The sequence below is a fragment of the Chiloscyllium punctatum genome, chromosome 46 (assembly GCF_047496795.1).
Source record: "Chiloscyllium punctatum isolate Juve2018m chromosome 46, sChiPun1.3, whole genome shotgun sequence".
Classification (NCBI taxonomy): Eukaryota; Metazoa; Chordata; class Chondrichthyes; order Orectolobiformes; family Hemiscylliidae; genus Chiloscyllium; species Chiloscyllium punctatum.
In genome coordinates, this window is record NC_092784.1 from 57,998,158 (window position 1) to 58,013,909 (window position 15,752).

Below are 15,752 nucleotides of genomic sequence, written 5' to 3' on the forward strand. Positions count from 1 at the left end.
ACTGTGATTGTGTTTCTGTGGGTCTCAGTTTGGTCGTGTTTCTGTGGGTCTCACTGTGATTGTGTTTCTGTGGGTCTCAATGTGGTCGTCTTTTTGTGGGTCTCAGTGTGATCATATTTCTGTGGGTCTCAGTGTGAACGTGTATCTGTCATTCTCACTGTGATCGTATGTCTGTGGATCTCAGTGTGATCGTGTTTCTGTGGGTCTCGGTGTGATCGTGTTTCTGTGGGTCTCAGTGTGATCGTGTTTCTTTGGGTCTCAGTGTGATAGTGTTTCTGTGGGTCTCTGTGTGATCGTGTTTCTGTGGGTCTCAGTGTGGTCGTGTTTCTGTGGGTCTCATTGTGATCGTGTTTCTGTGGGTCTCATTGTGATCGTGTTTCTGTGGGTCTCAGTGTGGTCGTGTGTCTGTGGGTCTCTGTGTGATCGTGTTTCTGTGGGTCTCATTGTGATCGTGTTTCTGTGGCTCTCGGTGTGATCATGTTTCTGTGGGTCTCAGTGTGAACGTGTACCTGTCATTCTCAGTGTGATCGTATGTCTGTGGATCTCAGTGTGATCGTGTTTCTGTGGGTCTCTGTGTGATCGTGTTTCTGTGGGTGTCAGTGTGATCGTGTTTCTTTGGGTCTCAGTGTGATTGTGTTTCTGTGTGTCTCTGTGTGATCGTGTTTCTGTGGGTCTCAGTGTTGTCGTGTTTCTGTGGGTCTCATTGTGATCGTGTTTCTGTGGGTCTCAGTGTGGTCGTGTGTCTGTGAGTCTCTGTGTGGTCGTCATTCTGTGGGTCTCAGTGTGACCGTGTTTCTGTGGGTCTCAGTGTGATTGTGTTTCTGTGGGTCTCTGTGTGATCGTGTTTCTGTGGGTCTCAGTGTGGTCGTGTTTCTGTGGGTCTCAGTGTGGTCGTGTTTCTGTGGGTCTCATTGTGATCGTGTTTCTGTGGGTCTCGGAGAGATCGTGTTTCTGTGGGTCTCAGTGTGATCGTGTTTCTGTAGGTCTCGGTGTGGTCGTGTTTCTGTGGGTCTCATTGTGATCATATTTCTGTGGGTCTCAGTGTGATCATGTTTCTGTGGGTCTCAGTGTCATCGTCTTTCTGTGTGTCTCAGTGTGATCGTGTTTCTGTCAGTGTCAGTGTGATCATGTTTCTGTGGGTCTCAGGGTGATCGTGTTTCTGTTGGTCTCAGTGTGATCGTATTTCTGTTGGTCTCAGTGTGATCGTGTTTCTGGGTGTGTCAGTGTGATCGTGTTTCTGTGTGTCTCAGTGTGATCGTGTTTCTGTGAGCCTCAGTTTGGTCGTGTTTCTGTCGGTCTCAGTGTGATCGTGTTTCTGTGGGTCCCGGTGTGATCGTATTTCTGTGGGTCCCGGTGTGATCGTATTTCTGTGGGTCTCAGTGTGGTTGGGTTTCTTTGGGTCTCGGTGTTATCATGTTACTGTAGGTCTCGCTGTGATCGCGTTTCTGTCAGTCTCAGTGTGACCATGTTTCTGTGGGTCTCAGTGTAATCGTATTTCTGTGGTGTCGGTGTGGTCATGTTTCTGTGGGTCTCAGTGTGGTCGTGTTCCTGTCGGTCTCAGTGTGGTCGTGTTTCTGTGTGTCTCAGTGTGGTCATGTTTCTGTGGGTCTGGGTGTGGTCGTGTTTCTGTGGGTCTCAGTGTGACCGTGTTTCTGTCGGTCTCAGTGTGATCGTGTTTCTGTGGGTCTCTGTGTGGTCGTGTTTCTGTGGGTCTCAGTGTGATCGTGTTTCTGTGGGTCTCAGTGTGGTCGTGTTTCTGTGGGTCTCAGTGTGATCGTGTTTCTGTGTGTCTCAGTGTGATCGTGTTTCTGTGGGTCTCAGTGTGACCGTGTTTCTGTCGGTCTCAGTGTGATCGTGTTTCTGTGGGTCTCTGTGTGGTCGTGTTTCTGTGGGTCTCAGTGTGATCGTGTTTCTGTGGGTCTCAGTGTGATCGTGTTTCTGTGGGTCTCAGTGTGATCGTGTTTCTGTGGGTCTGGGTGTGGTCGTGTTTCTGTGGGTCTCAGTGTGACTGTGTTTCTGTTGGTCTCAGTGTGGTCGTGTTTCTGTGGGTCTCGGTGTGATCGTGTTTCTGTGGGTCTCAGTGTGATCGTGTTTCTGTGGGTCTCAGTGTGATCGTGTTTCTGTGGGTCTCAGTGTGACTGTGTTTCTGTTGGTCTCAGTGTGGTCGTGTTTCTGTGGGTCTCGGTGTGATCGTGTTTCTGTGGGTCTCAGTGTGATCGTGTTTCTGTGGGTCTGGGTGTGATCGTGTTTCTGTGGGTCTCAGTGTGGTCGTGTTTCTGTGGGTCTCAGTGTGATCGTGTTTCTGTCGATCTCGGTGTGGTCGTGTTTCTGTGGGTCTCAGTGTGATCGTGTTTCTGTCGGTCTCGGTGTGGTCGTGTTTCTGTGGGTCTCAGTGTGGTCGTGTTTCTGTGGGTCTCAGTGTGGTCATGTTTCTGTGGGTCTCAGTGTGATCGTGTTTCTGTGGGTCTCAGTATGGTCATGTTTCTGTTGGTCTCAATGTGATCGTGTTTCTCTGGGTCTCAGTGTGGTCGTGTTTCTGTGGGTCTCAGTGTGATCGTGTTTCTGTGTGTCTCGGTGTGATCGTGTTTCTGTGGGTCTCAGTGTGATCGTGTTTCTGTCGGTCTCAGTGTGATCGTGTTTCTGTGGGTCTCAGTGTGATCATGTTTCTGTGGGTCTCAGTGTGGTCGTGTTTCTGTGGGTCTCAGTGTGATCGTGTTTCTGTGTGTCTCAGTGTGATCGTGTTTCTGTGGGTCTCGGAGAGAACGTGTTTCTGTGGGTCTCAGTGTGATCGTGTTTCTGGGGGTCTCAGTGTGGTCGTGTTTCTGTGGGTCTCAGTGTGGTCATGTTTCTGTGGGTCTCATGGTGATCGTGTTTCTGTGGGTGTCGGAGAGATCGTGTTTCTGTGGGTCTCAGTGTGATCGTGTTTCTGTGGGTCTCAGTGTGGTCGTGTTTCTGTGGGTCTCAGTGTGGTCGTGTTTCTGTGGGTCTCAGTGTGATCGTGTTTCTGTCGGTCTCAGTGTGGTCCTGTTTCTGTGTGTCTCGGTGTGGTCGTGTTTCTGTCGGTCTCATTGTTGTCGTGTTTCTGTCGGTCTCGGTGTGATTGTGTTTCTGTGTGTCTCGGTGTGATTGTGTTTCTATCAGTCTCGTTGTGGTCGTGTTTCTGTCGGTCTCGTTGTGGTCGTGTTTCTGTCGGTCTCAGTGTGGTCGTGTTTCTGTGTGTCTCGGTGTGGTCGTGTTTCTGTCGGTCTCATTGTTCTCGTGTTTCTGTGGGTCTGGGTGTGATTGTGTTTCTGTCAGTCTCGTTGTGGTCGTGTTTCTGTCGGTCTCATTGTGGTCGTGTTGCTGTGGTCTCGGTGTGATCGTGTTTCTGTGGGTTTCGGTGTGGTCGTCTTTCTGTGGGTGTCGGTGTGATCGTGTTTCTGGAGGTCTCAGTGTGGTCGTGTTTCTGTGGGTCTCGGTGTGATCGTGTTTCTGTGGGTCTCAGTTTGGTCGTGTTTCTGTGGGTCTCAGTGTGGTCGTGTTTCTGTGGGTCTCAGTTTGGTCGTGTTTCTGTGTGTCTCAGTGTGGTCGTGTTTCTGTGCGTCTCAGTGTGATCGTGTTTCTGTGTGTCTCAGTGTGATCGTATTTCTGTAGGCCTCAGTGTGGTCGTGTTTCTGTGCGTCTCAGTGTGATCGTGTTTCTGTGTGTCTCAGTGTGATCGTGTTTCTGTGGGTCTCAGTGTGATTGTATTTCTGTAGGTCTCAGTGTGATCGTGTTTCTGTGTGTCTCAGTTTGGTCGTGTTTCTGTGGGTCTCAGTGTGATCGTGTTTCTGTGGGTCTCGGTGTGGTCGTGTTTCTGTGGGTCTCAGTGTGATCGTGTTTCTGTGGGTCTCAGTGTGATCGTGTTTCTGTGGGTCTCAGTGTGGTCGTGTTTCTGTGGGTCTCAGTGTGATCGTGTTTCTGTGGGTCTCAGTGTGGTCGTGTTTCTGTGGGTCTCAGTGTGATCGTGTTTCTGTCGGTCTCAGTGTGATCATGTTTCTGTGGGTCTCAGTGAGGTCGTGTTTCTGTGGGTCTCAGTGTGATCGTGTTTCTGTGGGCCTCATTGTGATCGTGTTTCTGTGGGTCTCGGTGTGATCGTGTTTCTGTGGGTCTCAGTGTGATCGCTTTCTGTGGGTCTCAGTGTGGTCGTGTTTCTGTCGGTCTCGGTGTGGTCGTGTTTCTGTGGGTCTCAGTGTGATCGTGTTTCTGTGGGTCTCAGTGTGGTCGTGTTTCTGTGGGTCTAAGTGTTATCGTATTTCTGTAGGTCTCAGTGTGGTCGTGTTTCTGTGGGTCTCGGTGTGGTCGTGTTTCTGTGAGTCTCAGTGTGGTCGTGTTTCTGTGCGTCTCAGTGTGATCGTGTTTCTGTGTGTCTCGGTGTGATTGTGTTTCTGTCAGTCTCGTTGTGGTCGTGTTTCTGTCGGTCTCGTTGTGGTCGTGTTGCTGTGGTCTCGGTGTGATCGTGTTTCTGTGGGTTTCGGTGTGATCGTGTTTCTGTCGGTCTCAGTGTGGTCGTGTTTCTGTGGGTCTCGGTGTGGTCGTGTTTCTGTGCGTCTCAGTGTGGTCGTGTTTCTGTGCGTCTCAGTGTGATCGTGTTTCTGTGTGTCTCAGTGTGATCGTGTTTCTGTGGGTCTCAGTGTGGTCGTGTTTCTGTGGGTCTCAGTGTGATCGTGTTTCTGAGGGTCTCAGTGTGATCGTGTTTCTGTGTGTCTCAGTGTGATCGTGTTTCTGTGGGTCTCAGTGTGATCGTATTTCTGTGGGTCTCAGTGTGATCGTGTTTCTGTGGGTCTCAGTGTGATCGCGTTTCTGTGGGTCTCACTGTGATTGTGTTTCTGTGGGTCTCAGTGTTATCGTGTTTATATCGGTCTCAGTGTGATCGTGTTTCTGTGGATCTCAGTGTGTTCATGTTTCTGTGGGTCTCAGTGTGAACGTGTTTCTGTGGGTCTCAGTGTGATCGTGTTTCTGTGGGTCTCAGTGTGATCGTGTTTCTGTGGGTCTCAGTGTGATCGTGTTTCTGTCGGTGTCATTGTGTTCATGTTTCTGTGGGTCGCAGTTTGGTCGTGTTTCTGTTGATCTCAGTGTTGTCATGTTTTCGTCGGACTCAGTGTGATCGTGTTTCTGTCAGTGTCAGTGTGATCGTGTTTCTGTGTGTGTCAGTGTGATCATATTTCTGTGGGTCTCAGTGTGATCGCGTTTCTGTGGGACTCAGTGTGATCGTGTTTCTGTGTATCTCAGTGTGATCGTGTTTCTGTGGGACTCAGTGTGATCGTGTTTCTGTGGGTCCCGGTGTGATCGTATTTCTGTGGGTCTCAATGTGATCGTGTTTCTGTGGGTCTCAGTGTGACCATGTTTCTGTAGTTCTCAGTGTGATCGTGTTTCTGTGGGTCTCAGTGTGATCGTGTTTCTGTGCGTCTCAGTGTGGTCGTGTTTCTGTGGGTGTCGGTGTGATCGTGTTTCTGTCGGTCTCAGTGTGATCGTCTTTCTGTGTGTCTCAGTATGGTCGTGTTTCTGTGGGTCTCGGAGAGATCGTGTTTCTGTGGGTCTCAGTGTGATCGTGTTTCTGTGTGTCTCAGTGTGATCGTGTTTCTGTGAGTCTCAGTTTGGTCGTATTTCTGTGGGTCTCAGTGTGAACGTGTTTCTGTGGGACTCAGTGTGATCGTGCTTCTGTGGGTCTCAGTGTGATCGTGTTTCTGTGGTCTCGGTGTGGTCGTGTTTCTGTGGGTGTCGGTGTGATCGTGTTTCTGTGGGTCTCAGTGTGGTCGTGTTTCTGTGGGTCTCAGTGTGGTCGTGTTTCTGTGGTTCTCAGTATGATCGTGTTTCTGTGGGTCTCAGTGTGATCGTGTTTCTTTGGGTCTCAGTGTGATTGTGTTTCTGTGGGTCTCTGTGTGATCGTGTTTCTGTGGGTCTCGGTGTGGTCGTGTTTCTGTGTGTCTCAGTGTGGTCGTGTTTCTGTGGGTCTCAATGTGATCATGTTTCTGTGGGTCTCAGTGTGATCGTGTTTCTGTGGGTCTCAGTGTGATTGTGTTTCTGTGGGTCTCAGTGTGATCGTGTTTCTGTGGGTCTCGGTGTGGTCGTGTTTCTGTGGGTCTCAGTGTGATCATGTTTCTGTGGGACTCAGTGTGATCGTGTTTCTGTGGGTCTCAGTGTGATCGTGTTTCTGTGGGTCTTGGTGTGGTCGTGTTTCTTTGGGTCTCAGTGTGGTCATGTTTCTGTGGGTCTCAGTGTGATCGTGTTTCTGTAGGTCTCAGTGTGATCGTGTTTCTGTAGGTCTCAGTGTGATCGTGTTTCTGTGGGTCTCAGTGTGGTCGTGTTTCTGTGGGTCTCAGTGTGATCGTGTTTCTGTCGGTCTCAGTGTGGTCGTGTTTCTGTGGGTCTCAGTGTGGTCGTGTTTCTGTGGGTCTCAGTGTGATCGTGTTTCTGTAGGTCTCAGTGTGATCGTGTTTCTGTGGGTCTCAGTGTGGTCGTGTTTCTGTGGGTCTCAGTGTGATCGTGTTTCTGTCGGTCTCAGTGTGGTCGTGTTTCTGTGGGTCTCAGTGTGGTCGTGTTTCTGTGGGTCTCAGTGTGATCGTGTTTCTGTGGGTCTCAGTGTGGTCGTGTTTCTGTGGGTCTCAGTGTGATCGTGTTTCTGTCGGTCTCAGTGTGGTCGTGTTTCTGTGGGTCTCAGTGTGATCGTGTTTCTGTCGGTCCCGGTGTGATCGTATTTCTGTGGGTCTCAGTGTGGTTGGGTTTCTTTGGGTCTCGGTGTTATCATGTTACTGTAGGTCTCGCTGTGATCGCGTTTCTGTCAGTCTCAGTGTGACCATGTTTCTGTGGGTCTCAGTGTAATCGTATTTCTGTGGTGTCGGTGTGGTCATGTTTCTGTGGGTCTCAGTGTGGTCGTGTTTCTGTCGGTCTCAGTGTGGTCGTGTTTCTGTGTGTCTCAGTGTGGTCATGTTTCTGTGGGTCTGGGTGTGGTCGTGTTTCTGTGGGTCTCAGTGTGACCGTGTTTCTGTCGGTCTCAGTGTGATCGTGTTTCTGTGGGTCTCTGTGTGGTCGTGTTTCTGTGGGTCTCAGTGTGATCGTGTTTCTGTGGGTCTCAGTGTGGTCGTGTTTCTGTGGGTCTCAGTGTGATCGTGTTTCTGTGTGTCTCAGTGTGATCGTGTTTCTGTGGGTCTCAGTGTGACCGTGTTTCTGTCGGTCTCAGTGTGATCGTGTTTCTGTGGGTCTCTGTGTGGTCGTGTTTCTGTGGGTCTCAGTGTGATCGTGTTTCTGTGGGTCTCAGTGTGGTCGTGTTTCTGTGGGTCTCAGTGTGATCGTGTTTCTGTGGGTCTCAGTGTGATCGTGTTTCTGTGGGTCTCAGTGTGATCGTGTTTCTGTGGGTCTGGGTGTGGTCGTGTTTCTGTGGGTCTCAGTGTGACTGTGTTTCTGTTGGTCTCAGTGTGGTCGTGTTTCTGTGGGTCTCGGTGTGATCGTGTTTCTGTGGGTCTCAGTGTGATCGTGTTTCTGTGGGTCTCAGTGTGATCGTGTTTCTGTGGGTCTCAGTGTGACTGTGTTTCTGTTGGTCTCAGTGTGGTCGTGTTTCTGTGGGTCTCGGTGTGATCGTGTTTCTGTGGGTCTCAGTGTGATCGTGTTTCTGTGGGTCTGGGTGTGATCGTGTTTCTGTGGGTCTCAGTGTGGTCGTGTTTCTGTGGGTCTCAGTGTGATCGTGTTTCTGTCGATCTCGGTGTGGTCGTGTTTCTGTGGGTCTCAGTGTGATCGTGTTTCTGTCGGTCTCGGTGTGGTCGTGTTTCTGTGGGTCTCAGTGTGGTCGTGTTTCTGTGGGTCTCAGTGTGGTCATGTTTCTGTGGGTCTCAGTGTGATCGTGTTTCTGTGGGTCTCAGTATGGTCATGTTTCTGTTGGTCTCAATGTGATCGTGTTTCTCTGGGTCTCAGTGTGGTCGTGTTTCTGTGGGTCTCAGTGTGATCGTGTTTCTGTGTGTCTCGGTGTGATCGTGTTTCTGTGGGTCTCAGTGTGATCGTGTTTCTGTCGGTCTCAGTGTGATCGTGTTTCTGTGGGTCTCAGTGTGATCGTGTTTCTGTGGGTCTCAGTGTGGTCGTGTTTCTGTGGGTCTCAGTGTGATCGTGTTTCTGTGTGTCTCAGTGTGATCGTGTTTCTGTGGGTCTCGGAGAGAACGTGTTTCTGTGGGTCTCAGTGTGATCGTGTTTCTGGGGGTCTCAGTGTGGTCGTGTTTCTGTGGGTCTCAGTGTGGTCATGTTTCTGTGGGTCTCATGGTGATCGTGTTTCTGTGGGTGTCGGAGAGATCGTGTTTCTGTGGGTCTCAGTGTGATCGTGTTTCTGTGGGTCTCAGTGTGGTCGTGTTTCTGTGGGTCTCAGTGTGGTCGTGTTTCTGTGGGTCTCAGTGTGATCGTGTTTCTGTCGGTCTCAGTGTGGTCCTGTTTCTGTGTGTCTCGGTGTGGTCGTGTTTCTGTCGGTCTCATTGTTGTCGTGTTTCTGTCGGTCTCGGTGTGATTGTGTTTCTGTGTGTCTCGGTGTGATTGTGTTTCTATCAGTCTCGTTGTGGTCGTGTTTCTGTCGGTCTCGTTGTGGTCGTGTTTCTGTCGGTCTCAGTGTGGTCGTGTTTCTGTGTGTCTCGGTGTGGTCGTGTTTCTGTCGGTCTCATTGTTCTCGTGTTTCTGTGGGTCTGGGTGTGATTGTGTTTCTGTCAGTCTCGTTGTGGTCGTGTTTCTGTCGGTCTCATTGTGGTCGTGTTGCTGTGGTCTCGGTGTGATCGTGTTTCTGTGGGTTTCGGTGTGGTCGTCTTTCTGTGGGTGTCGGTGTGATCGTGTTTCTGGAGGTCTCAGTGTGGTCGTGTTTCTGTGGGTCTCGGTGTGGTCGTGTTTCTGTGTGTCTCAGTGTGGTCGTGTTTCTGTGCGTCTCAGTGTGATCGTGTTTCTGTGTGTCTCAGTGTGATCGTATTTCTGTAGGCCTCAGTGTGGTCGTGTTTCTGTGCGTCTCAGTGTGATCGTGTTTCTGTGTGTCTCAGTGTGATCGTGTTTCTGTGGGTCTCAGTGTGATTGTATTTCTGTAGGTCTCAGTGTGATCGTGTTTCTGTGTGTCTCAGTTTGGTCGTGTTTCTGTGGGTCTCAGTGTGATCGTGTTTCTGTGGGTCTCGGTGTGGTCGTGTTTCTGTGGGTCTCAGTGTGATCGTGTTTCTGTGGGTCTCAGTGTGATCGTGTTTCTGTGGGTCTCAGTGTGGTCGTGTTTCTGTGGGTCTCAGTGTGGTCGTGTTTCTGTGGGTCTCAGTGTGATCGTGTTTCTGTGGGTCTCAGTGTGGTCGTGTTTCTGTGGGTCTCAGTGTGATCGTGTTTCTGTCGGTCTCAGTGTGATCATGTTTCTGTGGGTCTCAGTGAGGTTGTGTTTCTGTGGGTCTCAGTGTGATCGCGTTTCTGTGGGCCTCATTGTGATCGTGTTTCTGTGGGTCTCGGTGTGATCGTGTTTCTGTGGGTCTCAGTGTGATCGCTTTCTGTGGGTCTCAGTGTGGTCGTGTTTCTGTCGGTCTCGGTGTGGTCGTGTTTCTGTGGGTCTCAGTGTGATCGTGTTTCTGTGGGTCTCAGTGTGGTCGTGTTTCTGTGGGTCTAAGTGTTATCGTATTTCTGTAGGTCTCAGTGTGGTCGTGTTTCTGTGGGTCTCGGTGTGGTCGTGTTTCTGTGAGTCTCAGTGTGGTCGTGTTTCTTTGCGTCTCAGTGTGATCGTGTTTCTGTGTGTCTCGGTGTGATTGTGTTTCTGTCAGTCTCGTTGTGGTCGTGTTTCTGTCGGTCTCGTTGTGGTCGTGTTGCTGTGGTCTCGGTGTGATCGTGTTTCTGTGGGTTTCGGTGTGATCGTGTTTCTGTCGGTCTCAGTGTGGTCGTGTTTCTGTGGGTCTCGGTGTGGTCGTGTTTCTGTGCGTCTCAGTGTGGTCGTGTTTCTGTGCGTCTCAGTGTGATCGTGTTTCTGTGTGTCTCAGTGTGATCGTGTTTCTGTGGGTCTCAGTGTGGTCGTGTTTCTGTGGGTCTCAGTGTGATCGTGTTTCTGAGGGTCTCAGTGTGATCGTGTTTCTGTGTGTCTCAGTGTGATCGTGTTTCTGTGGGTCTCAGTGTGATCGTATTTCTGTGGGTCTCAGTGTGATCGTGTTTCTGTGGGTCTCAGTGTGATCGTGTTTCTGTGGGTCTCAGTGTGATCGCGTTTCTGTGGGTCTCACTGTGATTGTGTTTCTGTGGGTCTCAGTGTTATCGTGTTTATATCGGTCTCAGTGTGATCGTGTTTCTGTGGATCTCAGTGTGTTCATGTTTCTGTGGGTCTCAGTGTGAACGTGTTTCTGTGGGTCTCAGTGTGATCGTGTTTCTGTGGGTCTCAGTGTGATCGTGTTTCTGTGGGTCTCAGTGTGATCGTGTTTCTGTCGGTGTCATTGTGTTCATGTTTCTGTGGGTCGCAGTTTGGTCGTGTTTCTGTTGATCTCAGTGTTGTCATGTTTTCGTCGGACTCAGTGTGATCGTGTTTCTGTCAGTGTCAGTGTGATCGTGTTTCTGTGTGTGTCAGTGTGATCATATTTCTGTGGGTCTCAGTGTGATCGCGTTTCTGTGGGACTCAGTGTGATCGTGTTTCTGTGTATCTCAGTGTGATCGTGTTTCTGTGGGACTCAGTGTGATCGTGTTTCTGTGGGTCCCGGTGTGATCGTATTTCTGTGGGTCTCAATGTGATCGTGTTTCTGTGGGTCTCAGTGTGACCATGTTTCTGTAGTTCTCAGTGTGATCGTGTTTCTGTGGGTCTCAGTGTGATCGTGTTTCTGTGCGTCTCAGTGTGGTCGTGTTTCTGTGGGTGTCGGTGTGATCGTGTTTCTGTCGGTCTCAGTGTGATCGTCTTTCTGTGTGTCTCAGTATGGTCGTGTTTCTGTGGGTCTCGGAGAGATCGTGTTTCTGTGGGTCTCAGTGTGATCGTGTTTCTGTGTGTCTCAGTGTGATCGTGTTTCTGTGGGTCTCAGTTTGGTCGTATTTCTGTGGGTCTCAGTGTGAACGTGTTTCTGTGGGACTCAGTGTGATCGTGCTTCTGTGGGTCTCAGTGTGATCGTGTTTCTGTGGTCTCGGTGTGGTCGTGTTTCTGTGGGTGTCGGTGTGATCGTGTTTCTGTGGGTCTCAGTGTGGTCGTGTTTCTGTGGGTCTCAGTGTGGTCGTGTTTCTGTGGTTCTCAGTATGATCGTGTTTCTGTGGGTCTCAGTGTGATCGTGTTTCTTTGGGTCTCAGTGTGATTGTGTTTCTGTGGGTCTCAGTGTGATCGTGTTTCTGTGGGTCTCGGTGTGGTCGTGTTTCTGTGTGTCTCAGTGTGGTCGTGTTTCTGTGGGTCTCAATGTGATCATGTTTCTGTGGGTCTCAGTGTGATCGTGTTTCTGTGGGTCTCAGTGTGATTGTGTTTCTGTGGGTCTCAGTGTGATCGTGTTTCTGTGGGTCTCGGTGTGGTCGTGTTTCTGTGGGTCTCAGTGTGATCATGTTTCTGTGGGACTCAGTGTGATCGTGTTTCTGTGGGTCTCAGTGTGATTGTGTTTCTGTGGGTCTTGGTGTGGTCGTGTTTCTTTGGGTCTCAGTGTGGTCATGTTTCTGTGGGTCTCAGTGTGATCGTGTTTCTGTAGGTCTCAGTGTGATCGTGTTTCTGTAGGTCTCAGTGTGATCGTGTTTCTGTGGGTCTCAGTGTGGTCGTGTTTCTGTGGGTCTCAGTGTGATCGTGTTTCTGTCGGTCTCAGTGTGGTCGTGTTTCTGTGGGTCTCAGTGTGGTCGTGTTTCTGTGGGTCTCAGTGTGATCGTGTTTCTGTAGGTCTCAGTGTGATCGTGTTTCTGTGGGTCTCAGTGTGGTCGTGTTTCTGTGGGTCTCAGTGTGATCGTGTTTCTGTCGGTCTCAGTGTGGTCGTGTTTCTGTGGGTCTCAGTGTGGTCGTGTTTCTGTGGGTCTCAGTGTGATCGTGTTTCTGTGGGTCTCAGTGTGGTCGTGTTTCTGTGGGTCTCAGTGTGATCGTGTTTCTGTCGGTCTCAGTGTGGTCGTGTTTCTATGGGTCTCAGTGTGATCGTGTTTCTGTGGGTCTCAGTGTGGTCGTGTTTCTGTGGGTCTCAGTGTTGTCGTGTTTCTGTGGGTCTCAGTGTGATCGTGTTTCTGTGGGTCTCAGTGTGGTCGTGTTTCTGTGGGTCTCAGTGTGATCGTGTTTCTGTCGGTCTCAGTGTGGTCGTGTTTCTGTGGGTCTCAGTGTGGTCGTGTTTCTGTGGGTCTCAGTGTGATCGTGTTTCTGTGGGTCTCAGTGTGGTCGTGTTTCTGTGGGTCTCAGTGTGATCGTGTTTCTGTCGGTCTCAGTATGGTCGTGTTTCTGTGTGTCTCAGTGTGATCATGTTTCTGTGGGTCTCGGAGAGATCGTGTTTCTGTGGGTCTCAGTGTGATCGTGTTTCTGTAGGTCTCGGTGTGGTCGTGTTTCTGTGGGTCTCAGTGTGGTCATGTTTCTGTGGGTCTCAGTGTGATCGTGTTTCTGTAGGTCTCAGTGTGATCGTGTTTCTGTAGGTCTCAGTGTGATCGTGTTTCTGTGGGTCTCAGTGTGGTCGTGTTTCTGTGGGTCTCAGTGTGATCGTGTTTCTGTCGGTCTCAGTGTGGTCGTGTTTCTGTGGGTCTCAGTGTGGTCGTGTTTCTGTGGGTCTCAGTGTGATCGTGTTTCTGTGGGTCTCAGTGTGGTCGTGTTTCTGTGGGTCTCAGTGTGATCGTGTTTCTGTCGGTCTCAGTATGGTCGTGTTTCTGTGGGTCTCAGTGTGATCGTGTTTCTGTCGGTCTCAGTGTGGTCGTGTTTCTGTGGGTCTCAGTGTGGTCGTGTTTCTGTGGGTCTCAGTGTGATCGTGTTTCTGTGGGTCTCAGTGTGGTCGTGTTTCTGTGGGTCTCAGTGTGATCGTGTTTCTGTGGGTCTCAGTGTGGTCGTGTTTCTGTGGGTCTCAGTGTGATCGTGTTTCTGTCGGTCTCAGTGTGGTCGTGTTTCTGTGGGTCTCAGTGTGGTCGTGTTTCTGTGGGTCTCAGTGTGATCGTGTTTCTGTGGTTCTCAGTGTGGTCGTGTTTCTGTGGGTCTCAGTGTGATCGTGTTTCTGTGGGTCTCAGTGTGGTCGTGTTTCTGTGGGTCTCAGTGTGATCGTGTTTCTGTAGGTCTCGGTGTGGTCGTGTTTCTGTGGGTCTCAGTGTGATCGTGTTTCTGTAGGTCTCGGTGTGGTCGTGTTTCTTTGGGTCTCAGTGTGGTCATGTTTCTGTGGGTCTCAGTGTGATCGTGTTTCTGTAGGTCTCAGTGTGATCATGTTTCTGTAGGTCTCAGTGTGATCGTGTGTCTGTGGGTCTCAGTGTGATCGTGTTTCTGTGGGTCTCAGTGTGATCGTGTTTCTGTCTGTCTCAGTGTGGTCGTGTTTCTGTGGGTCTCAGTGTGGTCGTGTTTCTGTGGGTCTCAGTGTGATCGTGTTTCTGTAGGTCTCAGTGTGATCGTGTTTCTGTGGGTCTCAGTGTGGTCGTGTTTCTGTGGGTCTCAGTGTGATCGTGTTTCTGTCGGTCTCAGTGTGGTCGTGTTTCTGTGGGTCTCAGTGTGGTTGTGTTTCTGTGGGTCTCAGTGTGATCGTGTTTCTGTGGGTCTCAGTGTGGTCGTGTTTCTGTGGGTCTCAGTGTGATCGTGTTTCTGTCGGTCTCAGTGTGGTCGTGTTTCTGTGGGTCTCAGTGTGATCGTGTTTCTGTCGGTCTCAGTGTGGTCGTGTTTCTGTGGGTCTCAGTGTGGTCGTGTTTCTGTGGGTCTCAGTGTGATCGTGTTTCTGTGGGTCTCAGTGTGGTCGTGTTTCTGTGGGTCTCAGTGTGATCGTGTTTCTGTCGGTCTCAGTGTGGTCGTGTTTCTGTGGGTCTCAGTGTGGTCGTGTTTCTGTGGGTCTCAGTGTGATCGTGTTTCTGTGGGTCTCAGTGTGGTCGTGTTTCTGTGGGTCTCAGTGTGATCGTGTTTCTGTAGGTCTCGGTGTGGTCGTGTTTCTGTGGGTCTCAGTGTGATCGTGTTTCTGTAGGTCTCGGTGTGGTCGTGTTTCTGTGGGTCTCATTGTGATCTTGTTTCTGTGGGTCTCAGTGTGATCGTGTTTCTGTCGCTGTCATTGTGTTCATGTTTCTGTGGGTCGCAGTTTGGTCGTGTTTCTGTTGATCTCAGTGTTGTCATGTTTTCGTCGGACTCAGTGTGGTCATCTTTGTGTGGGTCTGGGTGTGATAGTGTATCTGTTGGTCTCAGTGTGATCACGTTTCTGTGAGTCTCACTTTTGTCATGTTTCTGTGGGTCTCAGTGTGATCATGTTTCTATCGGTCTCAGTGTGGTCGTGTTTCTGTGTGTCTCAGTGTGATCGTGTTTCTGTGTGTCTCAGTGTGGTCGTGTTTCTGTGGGTCTCAGTGTGGTCGTTTTTCTGTCGGTCTCATTGTTGTCGTGTTTCTGTGGGTCTCGGTGTGATTGTGTTTCTGTCAGTCACGTTGTGGTCGTGTTGCTGTGGTCTCGGTGTGATCGTGTTTGTGTGGGTGTTGGTGTGATCGTGTTTCTGTGTGTCTCAGTGTGGTCGTGTTTCTGTGCGTCTCAGTGTGGTCGTGTTTCTGTGGGTCTCAGTGTGATCGTGTTTCTGTGGGTCTCAGTTTGGTCGTGTTTCTGTGTGTCTCAGTGTGGTCGTGTTTCTGTGCGTCTCAGTGTGATCGTGTTTCTGTGGGTCTCAGTGTGATCGTGTTTCTATGGGTCTCATTGTGATCGTGTTTCTGTCGGTCTCAGTGTGACCGTGTTTCTGTCAGTCTCATTGTGATCGTGTTTCTGTGGGTCTCAGTGTGATCGTGTTTCTGTGGGTCTCGGAGAGATCGTGTTTCTGTCGGTGTCATTGTGTTCATGTTTCTGTGGGTCGCAGTTTGGTCATGTTTCTGTGGGTCTCAGTGTGGTCATGTTTTCATCGGACTCAGTGTGGTCATCTTCGTGTGGGTCTGGGTGTGATAGTGTATCTGTTGGTCTCAGTGTGATCACGTTTCTGTGAGTCTCACTTTTGTCATGTTTCTGTGGGTCGCAGTTTGATCATGTTTCTGTTGATCTCTGTGTTGTCGTGTTTTCGTCGGACTCAGTGTTGTCATCTTCGTGTGGGTCTGGGTGTGATAGTGTATCTGTTGGTCTCAGTGTGATCATGTTTCTGTGGGTCTCAGTGTGATCGTGTTTCTATTGGTCTCAGTGTTGTCGTGTTTCTGTGTGTCTCAGTGTGATCGTGTTTCTGTGGGTCTCAGTGTGATCGTGTTTCTGTGGGTCTCGGTGTGATCGTGTTTCTGTGGGTCTCGGTGTGATCGTGTTTCTGTGGGTCTCGGTGTGATCGTGTTTCTGTTGGTCTCGGTGTGATCATGTTTCTGTGGGTCTCAGTTTGGTCGTGTTTCTGTGGGTCTCAGTGTGATCGTGTTTCTGTCGGTCTCAGTGTGGTTGTGTTTCTATCCGTCTCAGTGCGGTCATGTTTCTGTGAGTCTCAGTGCGATCGTGTTTCCGTGGGTCTCGGTGTGATCATTTTTCTGTGCGTCTCTGTGTGGTCGTCTTTCTGTGGGTCTCAGCGTGATCATGTTTCTGTGGGTCTGAGTGTGATTGTGTTTCTTTGGGTCTCGGTGTGATCGTGTTTCTGTGGGTATCTGTGTGATCGTGTTTCTGTGGGTCTCAGTGTGATCGTGTTTCTGTGGGTCTCAGTGTGTTCGTATTTCTGTGGGTCTTTGTGTGA

General features: G+C 50.1%; 1 protein-coding gene across 2 annotated transcripts in view; it reads left to right on the forward strand.

Moving 5' to 3' along the window:
* olfm2a (olfactomedin 2a) overlaps positions 1-15,752 on the forward strand; it is a 426,707-nt gene that overhangs the window by 358,212 nt on the left and 52,743 nt on the right. The window lies entirely within an intron of this gene.